General features: G+C 43.0%; 1 pseudogene; it reads right to left on the bottom strand.

Moving 5' to 3' along the window:
* LOC109931768 overlaps positions 1-13,841 on the bottom strand; it is a 60,453-nt pseudogene extending 46,612 nt beyond the window's left edge.
* Positions 13,842-17,173: the final 3,332 nt, after the last annotated feature.

Below are 17,173 nucleotides of genomic sequence, written 5' to 3'. Positions count from 1 at the left end.
CATTGTTATCTCTTTACCATTGAAGAACTCTCTTTCCCAACTTCTCTCCTGACCTGAGGTGTGGTGACCCTCAAGCTAAACCATCACCAGTCATCTTTTTGTCTCAAAAGAGCCTCCCTAGAGTCTGATAAGACTATGGTGACATTTTCTTTACACGTGCATATAAATATCATATCTATATACCCTCAGGTTACATAGCAGTTATACATATATTTCAAATTTAACACCTTACAAATTAGATTTGCATAAAGTCACGTTGGGATTCAAACTCTATGATTCTGTTTGGTTGAAAAGCTGCAGGCTATTGAAAGTTGAAAAAGTGTAAGCACTGAATTTTGTGAATATTCGTTTAAGACAGCTTCACTGTTCAGTAAAGACCAGCGAGATATCAGTTTAGTGGAACTTAAACACTTGATATAGAGGGGTAATTTCTCCAGTTTTGAGTGTCTGTAATTATAGTGTCAGAAAAAGATGTAAGTAAGATTTTTTTCATTGTATTCTTTATCTAGATAGCTTGTCATCTTTTGTCTTCTGTTTAAGAAACACATCGTCTCATATGACCATGTTTCAGTAAATGATCATATACACACTATACATCAGCCTATATTTCTTTCTGCGATTTGACTGGTCCATGCATACCATCAGCTCGGATCATAACATTTGTATTATTGCACTATATATGATCACTTTCTCCAATGTGTATAGTTGCAATTTAGGATTTACTTTAGCAACTCAATAAAGTTATTTTGACAGCACCACACACCCCTCCAACCTCTTCTAATGAAGGAAATCAAAAGTAATAATGTTGTGAAAACACCAAAGTTCTCCTCTAAACAAGCTGACTGATTTAGATACAGACACACATATATTCATTTTCACGCTGGCTAACATCCTGAAATATTTACTTAACAGAACTGTTGGAATATGATCACAAAGACAACATTAATTCAATAAGAATTTACAAAACTATCTTCTCAAGATATTAAAGGTGATCAGATATTAGTTCATGCCTCCCAAGAATTGCTTTTGTTAGTTAAAAGCAACTATCATGTAATTGCATGAACATAAATAGGCACATAAATAAACATGTAGTTTATTCCACCTCTGCAATCATTAAAAGGTTATAGGAAAAGGATGCTAAACGGCCACACATACTGTTGGGAGACTTTGCCTTGGATCTGTCTCCCAGAAGATTCTACTTTAGTCTGCTATGAAGTTCTCAGTACATCATCACTTTGTTAGTGCTTAGTGCACTCAATCAAGTGAAGCAAAAAGATGGATTGGTTGATATGTAATGGTCTCTTCTGTCAACAGTCCATCCTTAACCACTGAACTTTTGAATTTCACAACAGGCTGTGATTGTCCATATTTTAACTCTATATTTGCTGGAGTTCCAGATCTCTCTGGAGCTGAAATTGTCAAAGTCACATATATCTCAGCCAGCCATCTTGAAAGTTTTTGTGTCCATTTTGAAAATACAATAACATTTGTAATTGTTTTCTGTCTGTTCTAGGCATGACGTGTCTGTATTTTTTCCTCAACTATGGACGTTCATACTTAAAAGCACATAGATTTCCATACTCATTCATACCTAGAAAGCCTTAGCATCAGAGAGACAATTAAATTATTTTGTGAATATTCATCATCCTTTTAATCTTATTCACAAATTCTTTCGTAAATGACTACAAATAACTCACATGCCTCCTGAAAATGAGGAATTAAGATGGCGGTCATTTAGCTCGGAGAAGTAAATGCACACCTCCTATTCTATTAAATTACTCTTTTTCACATGGGAGAGGCCAGGGGTTAAAATTGGACGAATGATTTTTTCTGATAAATTTGAATAATGAAAATGACTCACCTGTCCGATAACTGGCCAGAAAATGAAGGAACCAATCAGCACTCCAGTGTAGAAAACTGACATGGAAAAAGGCCCTTTCCATTCATTGTTGCACACCAAGTTACACTGTAATACAAATAGATGACAGCTTTCATATAGTTTAGGGGATAAAATGCAGATATGTCATGCCTAGAACAGACAGAAAATTCTTACAATTTTACTGTATTTTTAAAATTGACACAGCATATGTGACTTTGGCAATTTCAGAGAGTTCCACAGATTCACTAACTTCTGGCTCCAGAAGGTCCTCCTCACTCAGTTCTAATAGGTCATCCCTTTACTTTGAGGCTGTGTCCTTGGGTCCTAGCCTCTCCTATTCGTGGAAACACTTTCTCCACACCCACTCTATCCTGGTCTCTCAGCATTCTGTGGGCTTCAATAAGATCCTCCCTCATCCTTCGAAACTCCACTGAGTACGGACTCCAAGTTCCCAACTGCTCCTCATATTGGCAAGTCCTTCATATCTGGGATCATTCAAACCTCTCTGGACACCCTCTAATGTTAGCACAACTTTCCTTAGAATTGGGGCAGAAAACTCCTCACAATATTTCAAATGCAGTCTGACCAGAGACTCATACTGTCTCGGCAGTACACCTCTGCTCTTGGATTTTTGTCCTTTTGAAATAAATGCTAACATTGCATTTGCCTTCCTACCTGCCCAACAAAACTGCATGTTAACCTTAAAAGAATCCTGAAATTGGACTCGCAAGTCCCTTTGTGCTTCAGATTTCCAAAGCCTTTCCCCATTTAGAAAACAGTCTATACTTCTATTCTTCCTACAAAGTGCATAACCTCACACTTTCCCACATTGTATTCCAATCTCCACTGTTGCCTTTCTCTTACCTTTTATATATTAAAAAAAAACTCTTGCAATTTTCTTTTATATAACTAGCTAGCTTACCCTCATATTTCATCTTCTCCCTACATATTGCTTTTTAGTTGTTCTCTGTTGGTTTTTAAAAACTTCTCAATCCTCCGGCTTCTGACTAATCGGTACCACTTACCATCAGCATTAGACAGCGTATTACATGGCAGAGTTAATATCAGAGTTTGGCCAAATATAACACATGATTTGAGTGAACAGTTCATGACGTGTGGAATTGCTTCTAAATTGGATACTTGGTCAACAACTGAACCAGTAAATATATGTTTATGCATAATTGGAACTAAAGAAATTAATGTTAATGCTCACAAAGAAGCAACAGGTACATTCAAAGAAGTAACAAAAGACTTTGACAATTATTTTACAACGGAACATATATCATTTTTGAAAGAGCAAGTTTTAACAGAAATATACGGCATCGGGAGAATCCATAAGTGACTCCATTAATGATCTATGCAGTCCAATGGACAGATATGACTATGATGATTTAAAGTCAGAATTCCTGAACAACAAAGTTGTTGTAGGCATTATTGACGAGCTTTTATCAAATTAATTACAGTTCAAAGAAAACCTAATACCAGAGAAAACCGTTTAGATGGAGAGTGGAACAGAGGTGTGGAAGAAACACTGATCAACCTTAAGGGGAGAAGATCAAACTTGGCAGAGGAGATCTTTGAATGCATTTATTTCTTAAGATATTGTATCATAAAAGGGACAGGTGATAACCCAGTGTTATGGGTGGAACCAACACCAGACACTTAAAGTCCTTCCCTAGTTATGAAGCAAAGAAAACTCATTGCTAGGAACAATGTCTAGTTATTAAAACTGAATGCTTTTATTGTAAAGCAATATTTGACTTCCAGAGAATATCCCAAAGCGGGATACAGCCAAAAGACCAAAGAACAGCTGTACATATGGGTAAATGAGTTAGAGTACAATATAAAGACAAGTTTTCCAAGGGGAAATCAGTGATCCCAACCAAACATTTTGGCAACTGACATTGATATCACTTCACAAATTTAAGCTAGACACAAGGGCAAATGGGACCATTATTATCAGATAGCAACCACACAGTATGGAGTTCCTCTGACTCCAGCATCTGCAGTTCCTGCTATCCCTTACCAGATAGCAAGCCTTGACTGAAGAAATATTGCTTACGGTTCAACTATGTGGCCCAGGGATAACACACTTAAAATTAAAGATACGCTTCAAGAAACTGTCCAACATAGGGATACCAAACTCTCGAAATCTTGCATGAATAATTTTGCAATCAGAAAGGTCTTGAGTGGAAAGAAGTGCACTGACCTCAATCTCTTTCAACCACCAACGAGGTTAAACAATAAGAGATCAAGGAGTACTTGGTTAAGGCATAGCTGGTCAAGGACAGCAGGTAGATGATGTTAAAAAACTCGGTAAGCTCATAATGGATCCGAATACAGAATCTCCCAAGGTTTACTACGTTGGAATCAGATTTTGCTTCGTACTGTCAAATGAAATGGAAAAGCTGTGACTGTGCTGGTGTAGTAGAAATGTTTTCCACTGCTATCAAAACTGAAGAAAGTTTAGATTCCAAATGCCAAATTTGAAAGAAAGGGCAGAAGACCCAAGTCACACATCCAATTCGGAGATAACCAAGAACAGATTATTTCAAGTGGAATATCTGACCTCCATTCATTTCACCAAAGAATTCTCAACAACTATAATGAAAATCACAACAAGCAAGAGGGAATTTTCAAGTAAATCTACAATTAAGAAATTGCATTTATTGATTTTGCCAATACAGTAATTCAATTGCTAAAGGGTAAGAAGCAGATATGAACAAGTCAACAGTTGAAATAAAAAATCGACCTACTTCAGCCCAGGCGTACTAACAAATTGCAAACAAATATCCATTGTCACAAATTGAAGATTTTGTGGAGAGAACTCTGTGGTAGGCACCATTAAGAAGAGAAAACAATGTCTAAAAATTCAAAGACATTGCAAAGAGAAAAGTGTCGGTCATAGCAAGGACAATAAGCTCTGCAAAAGAAATACAAGAGATTAAAGGTCGTCCAGATCAGAACAAAGCCTCTGACTTCAGATTGTCAGGATGACAGGCCAGACAACCATATTCTAACCATCAAACTACCAGGTGTAGATGGCGAAAGAGAACACATTCAGGGAGAATAGTGAAACCCCTGGTTTGCGTGCATTAGTACAGTGAAAGACTTGAGGGTGATTAAGTAGTCAATGTGATTGTATAAACAAATGTATGAGAGTAATTATTTTAAAAAAGCACGAGAGGCAATATTGTAAATGGGTCTGAAAAGCTTTATACTGGTTTGAATGAAATAAGCTCCATCTACTATGAAGGTATCATGAGGGAGAGTAAAGTCTGAATTTAGAGTCATAGAGCATAAAAGCAGAACCTTCAGTCCAACTTGTTCAGTGGGTCTAATTAACAGTTGTTATCTATTTCTAAAAAAGTTATTTTGTGAGACATGGGTGGCAAAGATTAGTACCAGCATTTATTGCCCATCCTGAATTGTCCAGAGGGGAAGTCATCCACATTGCTGTGAGTTCATGACATATGTAGCATGATTGCAAGTAGGCCACCTTTCTTTTTAAATTCCAGATATTATACAATTCAGATTTCATAATCTGCCATAGTGGAATTTAAACCCATGACTTTAAAGCATACTGCCTGGATTACTAATACCCAGCATATAACCATCACACCACAGGCTCCCTATGCAGCACCTACTATAACCTGCAAATAGTTACAGAAGTGGAATAGACAACAACTTCTTCACTCTATCAGATTATGTTCAACCAGGAGGGGGCTCCTCTGCACACAGCCGACTGCATCGTTCTCAAAAGAATTCGCAACTAAAACATAAGGACGGCAGTGCGCACAACAGCCTGGAAGCGCATCTAAAATTCAAATATGACACCAAGGTTGCAGTTTGGTTAGTCTCAAGCTGTTGCTAGAGAGAAGGAAGAAGCTGGTAGCCAGTGTATGGCGCTTGTGGCAGAGAAAGAAGGATGTTAATTCCAATATTTAATTACAGAAATGTCTTCTCCTCCAGTACATTATGTCAAAGAATCAACCTGACAACATTGACAATATGCAAACCCCAGAGATAATGATGCAGCAACACAAGTGGAGGCAATTTCAGGTGATTTGCTGACAGGATTAGAGAGATAGGAATGTAACTTGCTGACTGCAGTCCTGTCATCTGAACAATGAAAGAAAGTTATTGGATGAGAATTTGTTGTGGTGAACAGAGTCAAAGGGTGTGACAGATCAAGACGGATGGGGGAGGATAGTTTACCTTTGTCAAATTCAGCTGGTTATCATTTGTTCAGAGCTGTTTGGTGCTGTTAAATGGTGAGGAAACTGATTAGAGTATTCAAATATAGAATTCCAAGAAACAGATGCAGAGATCTGGGAAGTGACAACATGTTCAAGGACATTGTGAAACAAAGGGGGATTGGAAAGTAGGCAGTACTTTGCAAGGATGGAGGAATCAAGGCCTGTGTGTCTGAGGAGTAACCATGCCAAATTTGGAGAATAGAACAATACTTAAAGAAAGAGAACAAAAAACAATCAGTTAAAACAAAAAAAAATTGTGAGGTCAGCAGTTGACTAGGAATAGGAACAAGGAAGTAGGAGGGAGTCTGTTGGACAAATGGCTTTAGATTGAGTGTTAGTGAAGAATGTAAAGAAACTAAAGAAAGGCTCATGGAGACCTTCAAAACACAATACAGCTCCACTTTCTAACTGGTGGTTTTCTGAAACGTTCAGAAATGCAAAGCTGCAGTTGCATTCTGACAGGTCCCTCCTGTTGTTAGATCAGTCAGGGGAAGGTAAAATACACCCCATTCTTCACCACAGTCAATTGTTATGTTCTGTCATTTAAAGGACTATCATCATAGACAGTTACTTTGACAGCTGCTGTCAAAAGAGTAGGTACATAAGTTGTATCAGAGATAGCAGGAACTGCAGATGCTGGAGAATCCGAGACAACAAGGTGCAGAGGTGGATGAACACAGCAGGCCAAGCAGCATCATAGGAGCATAAAGGCTGATGTTTCGGGCCTAGACCCTTCATCAGAAATGGGGGAGGGGAAGGGGGTTCTGAAATAAATCGGGAGAGAGGGGGAGGCGGATAGAAGATGGACAGAGGAGAAGATAGGTGGAGAGGAGACAGACAGGTCAAAGAGGCAGGGATGGAGCCAGTAAAGGTGAGTGTAGGTGGGGAGTTAGGGAGGGGATAGGTCAGTCAAGGCAGATCGGACAGGTCAAGGGGGTGGGATGAGGTTAGTAGGTAGGAGATGGGGGTGGGCCTTGAGGTGGGAGGAGGGGATAGGTGGGAGGAAGAACAGGTTAGGGAGGCGGGGATGAGCTGGGCTGGTTTTGGGATGCGGTAGGGGGAGGGGAGATTTTGAAGCTTGTGAAATCCACATTGATACCATTGGGCTGCAGGGTTCCCAAGCGGAATATGAGTTGCTGTTCCTGCAACCATTGGGTGGCATCGTTGTGGCACTGCAGGAGGCCCAGGATGGACATGTCGTCTGAGGAATGGGAGGGGGAGTTGAAATGGTTCGCGACTGGGAGGTGCAGTTGTTTATTGCGAACCGAGCGTAGGTGAGCTTCAAAATCTCCCCTCCCCCTACCGCATCCCAAAACCAGCCCAGCTCGTCCCTGCCTCCCTAACCTGTTCTTCCTCTCACCTATCCCCTCCTCCCACCTCAAGCCGCACCCCCCTCTCCTACCTACTAACCTCATCCCGCCCCCTTGACCTGTCCGTCCTCCCTGGACTGACCTATCTCCTCCCTAACTCCCCACCTAGACTCACCTTTACTGGCTCCATCCCCGCCTCTTCGACCTGTCTGTTTCCTCTCCACCTATCTTCTCCTCTATCCATCTTCTATCCGCCTCCCCCTCTCTCCCTATTTATTTCAGAACTCCCTTCCCCTCCCCCATTTCTGATGAAGGGTCTAGGTCCGAAACGTCGGCCTTCCTGCTCCTATGATGCTGCTTGGCCTGCTGTGTTCATCCAGCTCTGCACCTTGTTGTCTCGGTACATAAGTTGTGTAAGGTCCAGGTGTCTGGAGGATTGATAAGCAGGTAACTCTGGGGTAATGTATCAGGTAAGCAGGGTACTTAGAGGGTAGCGTGCCAGGTGTGGAGGGTGCCAGGTAATGTGAGTCTTAGAGTGTAAGTGACATGGGTCCAAATAGGTAATGGAATGTTTAAGGTAAGTCAGGGTGGGCGGGAGATACCAGGGCCAATTGGGGCATGTTGGGGCGGTGTTGGGTCATGGGAGGGTTGCCAGATTGCATGGGAGGTGGATGTTCTGCTTAGTTGGGGCAAGATGGTCAAAGGTTCCAAAAAGGGTTGGCAAATAGTGGCACCAGGGCCAATGGGACACAGAGTTAAGGGATGGTGTTGGTTCATGGAGGTTGCCCGGTTTGGGGGTAGCCCCCAACCCCCATCCCCACCCCCACCTGTTGCTCTTACCACTCAACACTAACTCTTGTCTTAACTCCCTGCAGCGCTACTACAGAGTTGGCACCATCCTACCACCACCGACCCTCTTTGGAAACTTTGACCCCCATCATACCCTACCTCCAAACAGAATATCTACTGCAACACCCCCCCACCCCTGGAGGGGTAGGGGAGTTTAAGTGGCTGGCACGGTAAGGAATATGGGTCCAGTGCCGAGGGTGTGCGGAGGTGGCATGGGGTGTAGACAAGGTATGAGGTGTGCGTGTGAGTGAGCGGGTGCTGGGTTCGCACCATCATTCCCTTTGACACTGCACTGTTTCGCGCACGTACACACACACACGGCCGCTGTGATGTTCCGCGCATGCCGATCGCAGTATCGATCTCCAGTTACACAGGTCGCCGCCTCGGAGGGTCTCAGCACGGGATAGGCGGGGAAGGCCCGGAGGGGGCAGCGGAGGCTAGGTTTTCAGGTTCCAGCCTGTCGGGGTAATGTCAGTCCCAGAGCAGCAGCATTCGGCTGTGTTTTGGGTTTGGAGCAGGAGAAAGAGGAGGCGTTGGGTCTGTAGCAAACTGGTGAGTCAGGTCTGGGGTAGGGTGGCATATGTTGGTTTTGAGGATTGTAAGGGGTCAGGTGGATGTGCTATCGGGAGTATGTGAGGGAAGTTGCGGCTTCAATTCCATCGTTACTTAGGAATTACATTTGGCATTTAATTGCCTAACTTTTCCTGAATAACTTCACTGCAGCTGAAAGCGCTGAATTCTCCAATTTAAATGGATACTTTCGCAAGGTTCCAAGCATAGACGAATTGTCTAATGGAATCTTCAAGTCTCTGGGCAATTCCTTCGCAATCTGCTTTGAGGGGATTTCACAGGCTCCTGACACTTCAGAATCGATTATTTGGACATCCCAAAATCTGGGCCATTGAGGAATCACTTCTGCTAACTGGAATATAGCATGTGTATACTGCGGTGAATCCTTAGTTCGGCATGTGTTTTAGTATATATTTTTAATTTCAGAAATTAACTGAAGAATATGCCATTAATTAACTGAAGTATATGGAAGACTGTTGCCCTCAAACAAAAACTAGGGTCAAAAACAAAGTTGCTGGAAAAGCTCAACAGGTCTGGCAGTATCTGGAGGAGAAAACAGTTCTGAGGAAGGGTCACCGGACCCGAAACGTTAACTCTGTTTTCTCCTCCACAGATGCTGCCAGACCTGCTGAGCTTTTCCAGCAACTTTGTTTTTGTTCCTGATTTACAGCATCCGCAGTTCTTTTGGTTTTTAAAAACTAGGGTCATGTGGTTTAAGAAAGTAACAGCTGGAAAGGTAGTTCCAGAAACAGCATTGGGTTCTGAACTGCAGACATGGTATGAGAATACATTGAACAAAGTGCATGACATCACTTATGTGTCACAACTGTTCATAGAATCCCCCACAGTGTGGAAGCAGGCCATTTGGCCCACTGAGTCCACACCAACATGCTAGTAAGCATACCAACACCCGATAACCCTGCATTTCCTATAGCCAATCCACCTAGCCTCACATCTGTGGACACTGTGGGCAATTTACAATGTCCAATCCACCTAAACTGCATGTCTTTGGACTGTGGGAGGAGACCAGAGCATCCAGACTAAACCTCTGCAGATATGGGGAGAATGTGCAAACTCTACATAGAGTCACCCAAGGCTGGGATCAATCTCCCACCCCAGGTACTGTAAGGCAGCAGTGCAAACCACTGAGCCATCATGCCACTTTGTCAGACATTGATAGCAAATATTCTATTGGAGAACAAGAAGCACTAGCCTGGTTTTTCAAACCCCTGGAATCTTGCAACTTTATCCTATTACAGGCAGTAGGGATTTCAGATTCCCAAATTTCACCCATTTTAACAGAAAAGTTACTACTCCTTTTACAGATTATAACCAAATTTAGGGGATCTCATTTGTATCATAACAACAAAATAAGGCTTGCTAGAGAATATCATTGCAGACCACACGCTGCAGTTTGCTTCCAGTCAGCTCACAAAGTTCATTACCAGCTGACCATTGCAATGCAATGTGTAATTGAATAGATGCATGCATCTATCAATGAGGATTAGGTTGAAAGGTAAACATTTGAATAAATCATTCGTATCCTGCTTTGTGCATATTCATCTGCTCCACCCTCTGGCTGAAATAAAACATTTGAACTTAACTTCTGCATGCCACTGGCCATTCTTAGACTGTTTCCAATATCCAAGGAGAATGCCAGAGAGAAAGCAGAAAAAATAACACTGCAAGAATATAAAGCAAAAGTAAATGTCGTTAAGCCAACAGGCACAAGGAAATCTTGACTTCAAGTTGAAGATTGGGTTCATATCAAACAACAAAATACAAGCTTGTATCATCTCTGTTGGAGCCAAATCAAATCAAGTGATTACTTAGCATCAACAAGTTGATCATAACACATCAAAGAGCATGAGACACATAGTAGAAATTTGATGGAGATAGAAGTTTAACCATAATTGTATTAAAGCACAATGCAGTTTTGAGTGGCGAAGGCTCCACTTGTGGTCTTTTTGCTTATGTTTATTCGCAATAATGTGTGATTTGTAGAATCTGTACCATAAACCAATAAGATTAGGAAGAGCAGGTAGGAAAGTTTGGTGGGGTAAATTGTTGGTACTGGATGGAATAATTTGGACAACAAGAAGCGATCTTGGTTCAGAAGATGCAGAATCCATAAGGGCAAAGGTAAGAAATAAAAGGGAAAGAAGACACTGGTAGCAGCAGTCTGTAGGCCCCCTGACAGTAGCTATGTGGTGGGACAGAGAATAACTCAGGGGGCAATGAGGGCATGTGACAAAGACAGTGCACCAATCATGAGTGACCTTAACTGACATGTAGAGTGGGATAATCAGACTGGCAAAGGAAGCCATAAGGAAGATTTCAGAGAGTGGATTCAGAAGAGTTTCCTAGAACAATATGTGGTGACTCCAAACTGGGATCAAGCTATTTTGGACCTCCTAATGTGAAATGAGGCAAGTTTAATAAATGATGTCAGAGTAAAAGATCCCCAATGAAACAGTGACCATAACATGGTAGAATTTAGCATTCAGTTTCAGAAGGAGGAAACTGAATAAGAAGCAACTGTGCTAAGCTTTTTAAAGGTAATTTGAAATGATTGGGCGCTGAGCTGTCTGGAGTGGACTGGGAAAGGGGTTTAGCAGCAAAGGCAGTTGAGAAACAATGGCAGACTTTTTTTTTTAAAAAGTATCATTCATGGGTCACAGCAAAGACATATCCCATTGAAAAAGAAGATTTCTAGAAAGCGGATAAACCAATTGTGGTTAACCAGGAAAGTTAAGGGTACCAAGGCAGAAAACGTTGGAGGAATCAGTAGATCTGACAGCGCCTGTGGATAGAGAAATAGAGTTAATATTTCAAATCCAGTATGACTCATCGTCAGAGTCTTTAGTGCCATGTGAAGGCCAAGTGGTGAGATGACACAAAGCGTCTGCATGGGGATATAGAAAGGTTCAGTGAGTGGGCAAAAACTTGGCAGATGGAATATAAGATAACAAGGTGTAGAGCTGGATGAACACAGCAGGCCAAGCAGCATCAGAGGAGCAGAAAGGCTGATGTTTCGGGCCTAGACCCTTCTTCAGAAGTGGGGGAGGGGAAGGAGGTTCTCAAATAAATAGGGAGGGAGGGGGAGGTGGAGAGGAGACAGACAGGTCAAAGGGGCGGGGATGGAGCCTGTAAAGGTGAGTGTAGGTGGGGAGGTAGGGAGGAGATAGGTCAGTCCAGGGAGGACGGACAGATCAAGGGGGCGGGATGAAGTTAGTAGGTAGGAGATGGGGGTGGGGCTTGAGGTGGGAGGAAGGACAGGTTAGGGAGGCAGGGATGAGCTGGGCTGGTTTTGGGATGCGGTAGGGGGAGGGGAGATGGAATATAATGTGGGGAAATATATGGTTACGCAGTTTGGCAGCAAGAAAGTGGAGCTGAATATTACTTGAATCGAGAAAGACTGAAGGAAGCTACAGAACTGACAGATTTGGGAATCTATATTAATAGTCACAAAAAGCTAGTATCCAAGTTCAGCAGTAATAGGAAACCAAATAGAATGTTGGCCTTCATCTCAGAACAAATTGAGTGTAGAAGTAGAGAAGTTTTGCTGAAACTATTCAGGGCACTATTCAGATTGCAGCTGGAGTACTGTAAACATCTTTGGTCCACTTATCTAAGGAAACATGCACTGACATTGATGGCAGTCCACAAAAGGTTGAAACCAGGTATGGAGAGACTGCTTTATAAGCAGAGATTGAGTAGACTGGGCCTTTACTCTCTGGAATACAGAATAACGAGAGGCGAACCTTCGGAAACAAATTAGATTCTTAGGGGACTTGAAAGGTAGATAGAAAAATAGTTTCCCCTTATGGGAGAGTATAGGAACAGAGCACATAATCTTGATAGAAGGGGTTGCATATTTAAGACAGAGATGGTGAGGATTTTTTCATTTCTGAGAGGGCAATGAATATGTGAAATTCTTTACCAGGGTAGGCGATGGAGGCTGAGTCACTAAGTGTATTCAAGGCTGAGACAGACAGATTTTTACACAGTTAGGGAATCAAGGGTTATGGGGATAAGGCAGAAAAGTGAAGGTGAAGATCATTAGATCAGCCATGATCTCATAAAATGAAGAGCAGACCCGATGGGCTGAATGGGCTACTTCTGTTCCCACATTTTATGGTGTAATGGTTAGGGTCAGCAAACCTACATTGAGGTCAATGAATTAAGCCTTCAACAAACTTAGCCAGGAGGTCATATTTCAAATGGTTAGAAATCCAAAAACAAACTTAAACATTCAAATCTCTGTGGCCCAAGACCATGGGTGTCAAAGAATTGGAGATTCTGCTCATCTTTCAATTCAAAACCATGTGCTCCTTTCACTTCAAAAGCATCCAAATATATCACATTCATCTTCACAAACTATCCCCTGACTAACTGTTTCAGAAATAGTAGGAAGTGCAGATGCTGGAGAATCTGAGATAACAAGGTGTAGAGCTGGATGAACACAGCAGGCCAAGCAGCATCAGAGGAGCAGGAAGGCTGACGTTTTGGGCCTAGGGACTACACCTTGTTATCCGTGACTAACTGTGCTCGCTGTGAGCACTGAGTCCTTCAGTCGCTTACCTCGCTGACGATGGTGGAGATGTACTGATCCTTACTGTACACCCATCCATCCAAACAGGGCTCCTGTTCCACCTCAGAAATATTGACGGAATCTGGGTCAGGAAATATCTCCGAAAGATTCCTGATCACATCCAACCGGTACCGTCTACATTTGCTGTACTGGAGTTTCCCCTTGGCTTGTTCCAGAGGGATAGTCCGTTTCATCCACGCTTCACTGAGGTTGAGATTCCCGGGAATGAAACAGCGATGTTCAGGAATATCCCCGACAAAAATTATGGACATTCCGCAGAAACCATTGGGAAAGATGCTGAGGCTCAAGAGGAAGAAGATAATTTTCTGGAAGGGTCCCCATTGTCCGAGAAAAGCGGTGATTTCATCGTAATCCCGCATGTTAGTGACAGCGGGAGAACTGGCAGCGATTCTCTTCCGTAAAACTGCAGCAATTTGGCTGTTGGAGGGTGGGCCGGATGTATAGCTTTGAGTAGTTTCAAACCGGTTCAGTCCTAAGGCATTCCACTCCCGTAGATCTCAGTTGTCCTCGTTTTTCAAGGACCGTAACTTCCCCTCCTCGGTGGTCGAGAACGCCCTCAACCGTGTCTCCCACATCTCCCGCACCTCATCCCTCACACCCCGTCCACGCAATAAAAACCAAAAAAGAATCCCCCTCATCCTCACGTACCACCCCACCAACCTCCGGATCCAACGCATCATCCTCCGACACTTCCGCCATCTGCAATCCGACCCCACCACCAAAGACATCTTTCCCTCCCCACCTTTATCTGCTTTCCGGAGGGACAACTCTCTCCGTGACTCCCTTGTCCGCTCCACACTCCCCTCCAGCTCCACCACACCCGGCACTTTTCCCTGCAACCGCAGGAAGTGCTACACCTGCCCCCATACCTCCTCCCTCACCCCCATCCCAGGCCCCAAGAAGACTTTCCACATCAAGCAGATGTTCACCTGCACATCTGCCAATGTGGTATACTGCATCCGCTGTACCCGGTGTGGCTTCCTCTACATCGGGGAAACCAAGCGGAGACTCGGGGACCGCTTTGCAGAACACTTACGCTCGGTTCGCAACAAACAACTGCACCTCCCAGTCGCGAACCATTTCAACTCCCCCTCCCATTCCTCAGACGACATGTCCATCCTGGGCCTCCTGCAGTGCCACAACGATGCCACCCGAAGGTTGCAGGAACAGCAACTCATATTCCGCTTGGGAACCCTGCAGCCCAATGGTATCAATGTGGATTTCACAAGTTTCAAAATCTCCCCTCCCCCTACCGCATCCCAAAACCAGTCCAGCTCGTCCCTGCCTCCCTAACCTGTTCTTCCTCCCACCTATCCCCTCCTCCCACCTCAAGCCGCACCTCCATCTCCTACCGACCAACCTCATCCCGCCCCCTTGACCTGTCCGTCCTCCCTGGACTGACCTATCCCCTTCCTAACTCCCTACCTACACTCACCTTTCCTGGCCCCATCCCCGCCTCTTCGACCTGTTTGTTTCCTCTCCACCTATCCTCTCCTCTATCCCTCTTCTATCCGCCTCCCACTCTCTCCCTATTTATTTCAAAACCCCCTTCCCCTCCCCCTTTTCTGATGAAGGGTCTAGGCCCGAAACGTCAGCTTCTCTGCTCCTATGATGCTGCTTGGCCTGCTGTGTTCATCCAGCCCTGCACCTTGTTGTCTCCAGTCCTAATAGTTATCGCCTTTCAAAAAAAACTCGATCTTCATTTGCACTGACAACTCCTCCCAATCCCACTCTACACTTAAAAGGATAGTTCCCAACAAGTTTACTAGCTCTGAAATAGCAAGAACTGCAGATGCTCTGAACTTGTTCTTATACTTTTGGCAGGAGAAAGGGCGTTGTTTTTCATTGAATTACAAAACAGATCCCATACCTCAAAGAGTATAATTTCTGTATGTATGCAGAGTGTTAACAATAAGAGTGTTACATTAGTATTTACCAATCCACTGGAACCTTTCTTGTGTCCCGGGAATTTTGGAATATTGCATCAGTGGATCCACAATTTTTGCTGCCTCTTCCTGAAGACAGTAGGATGTAGGACAACATGACCTGGGCACTTGCCTGCCTTCAATCCCAACAGTTTGCTCAATCCTTTTTTTCCTAGTGATGATAATTGTTCTACAATTGTCCCTTTCTATAACCTTTACCTTACTCGTTACAGTTGGGATGGCATTAATATCCTCCATTATAAAAGCTGAGGCAAAATATTGATTTAGTGTCTCCACCATTTCTGTGTTCCCCAAAATTAACTCCCCAATCTCCTCCAATGGACTAACATTTACTTTAGCTATTCTCTTCTCTTTTATATACTTAACAGAAATTTTTGTTAATCATTTTTTATATTTTCACTAGTTTTCATTCACACTTTAACTTTGCTCTTTTTATATACTTTCTCATAACCCTTTGTTGATATTTTGTAGTTTCTCAGTCAGTGTGCCACTGGTCTTCGCAATATGGTGTGCCTTAGTTTTTGCCTTTGGCATTTTTAACTTCCTTGCTTAGCCATGGATGCTTGCTCTGCCTCTTACAATCTCTCTTCTTTGGAATAAATTTTTGTTTGGGAGAATGAAATATCACCTTAAACATCTGCCATGGCTCAGGGCCAAATCTGTCCTCGTGCTTATGTAGTTAATTACTTTATGTTGCCAAGATATATCTGGGAAATTTCCAGATTGATGGATTGGTGCCAATGGAGTAGTTGTGTTGGAAAAGCAAATTGTGTGGTGTCTTCTCTGAAGGTGCAATCCTGCTTCACCTATGCTGCACTCCCTTCAAGGCCAGTATGTACTTTCTGCAGTGTAGAGCAGAATGGCTCACCATTCACCAGATGTATTCTAACTGGGGCTTTCCTTGAAGGGTTGAGGCACGATTTCTACTTCATTGTATTCCTAATACCTAGGTCAAAAAGCAAGCATTTCAGTTATTTTCTGAAGTGTTCAAGACATTGTTATTACCTGTGTGGCAGTTTCTCCAATGTTTCTAAATTTCAACTGTTTACAAAGTGCACAGTCTTTCTTTTTAGATCCAAAGCAGAAGACCTCATGTTTGTTTACATTAAAACCTACCTGCCACAATTTTCCTTTTCACTTAATCAATTAACTTCTCCTTGTAAATTAACACTTCCATCTATTGTCATCAATCTGATTGTCTTTGACAGATTTGGACATGCGGCTCTTAGATATTTTCTGATAAACCTGTTGACAGATGATATTACACACCTTTGGAGCAGGTAGGACTTGAACCTGGAGTTCCTGGCTCAAAGGTAGGGTCACCACAAGAGATTTTTATGTAGCTTTCTTTTTTTTTATTTAACCATTTTTTTTCTAATCACTCTGTTCAGAGATGTTATTACACACCACTGGAGCAGGTGGGACTTGAACCCACTTGGAGTGGCACAGTGGCTCACTGGTTAGCACAGCTGCTTCACAGCGTCAGATACCTGGATTTGATTCCAGCCTCGGGCAACTGTCAATGCAGAGGCTACACATCCTCCCCGTGTCTGCGTGGGTTTCCTCCGGGTGCTCCAGTTTCCTCCCACAGTCCAAAGAAGTGCAGGCTAGGTGGATTGGCCATGCTAATGTTGCCCACAGTGTCTGGGAATGTGCAGGTTAAGGTAGGCTATCCATGTGAAATGCAAGGTTACATGGATAGGGTAGGGGGATGGATCTGTGTGAGATCCTGTTCAGAGTGTCAG

This window comes from Rhincodon typus, chromosome 12, assembly GCF_021869965.1.
Source record: "Rhincodon typus isolate 14 chromosome 12, sRhiTyp1.1, whole genome shotgun sequence".
NCBI classification, from domain to species: domain Eukaryota; kingdom Metazoa; phylum Chordata; class Chondrichthyes; order Orectolobiformes; family Rhincodontidae; genus Rhincodon; species Rhincodon typus.
This window is presented reverse-complemented; position numbering and strand designations above follow the sequence as displayed.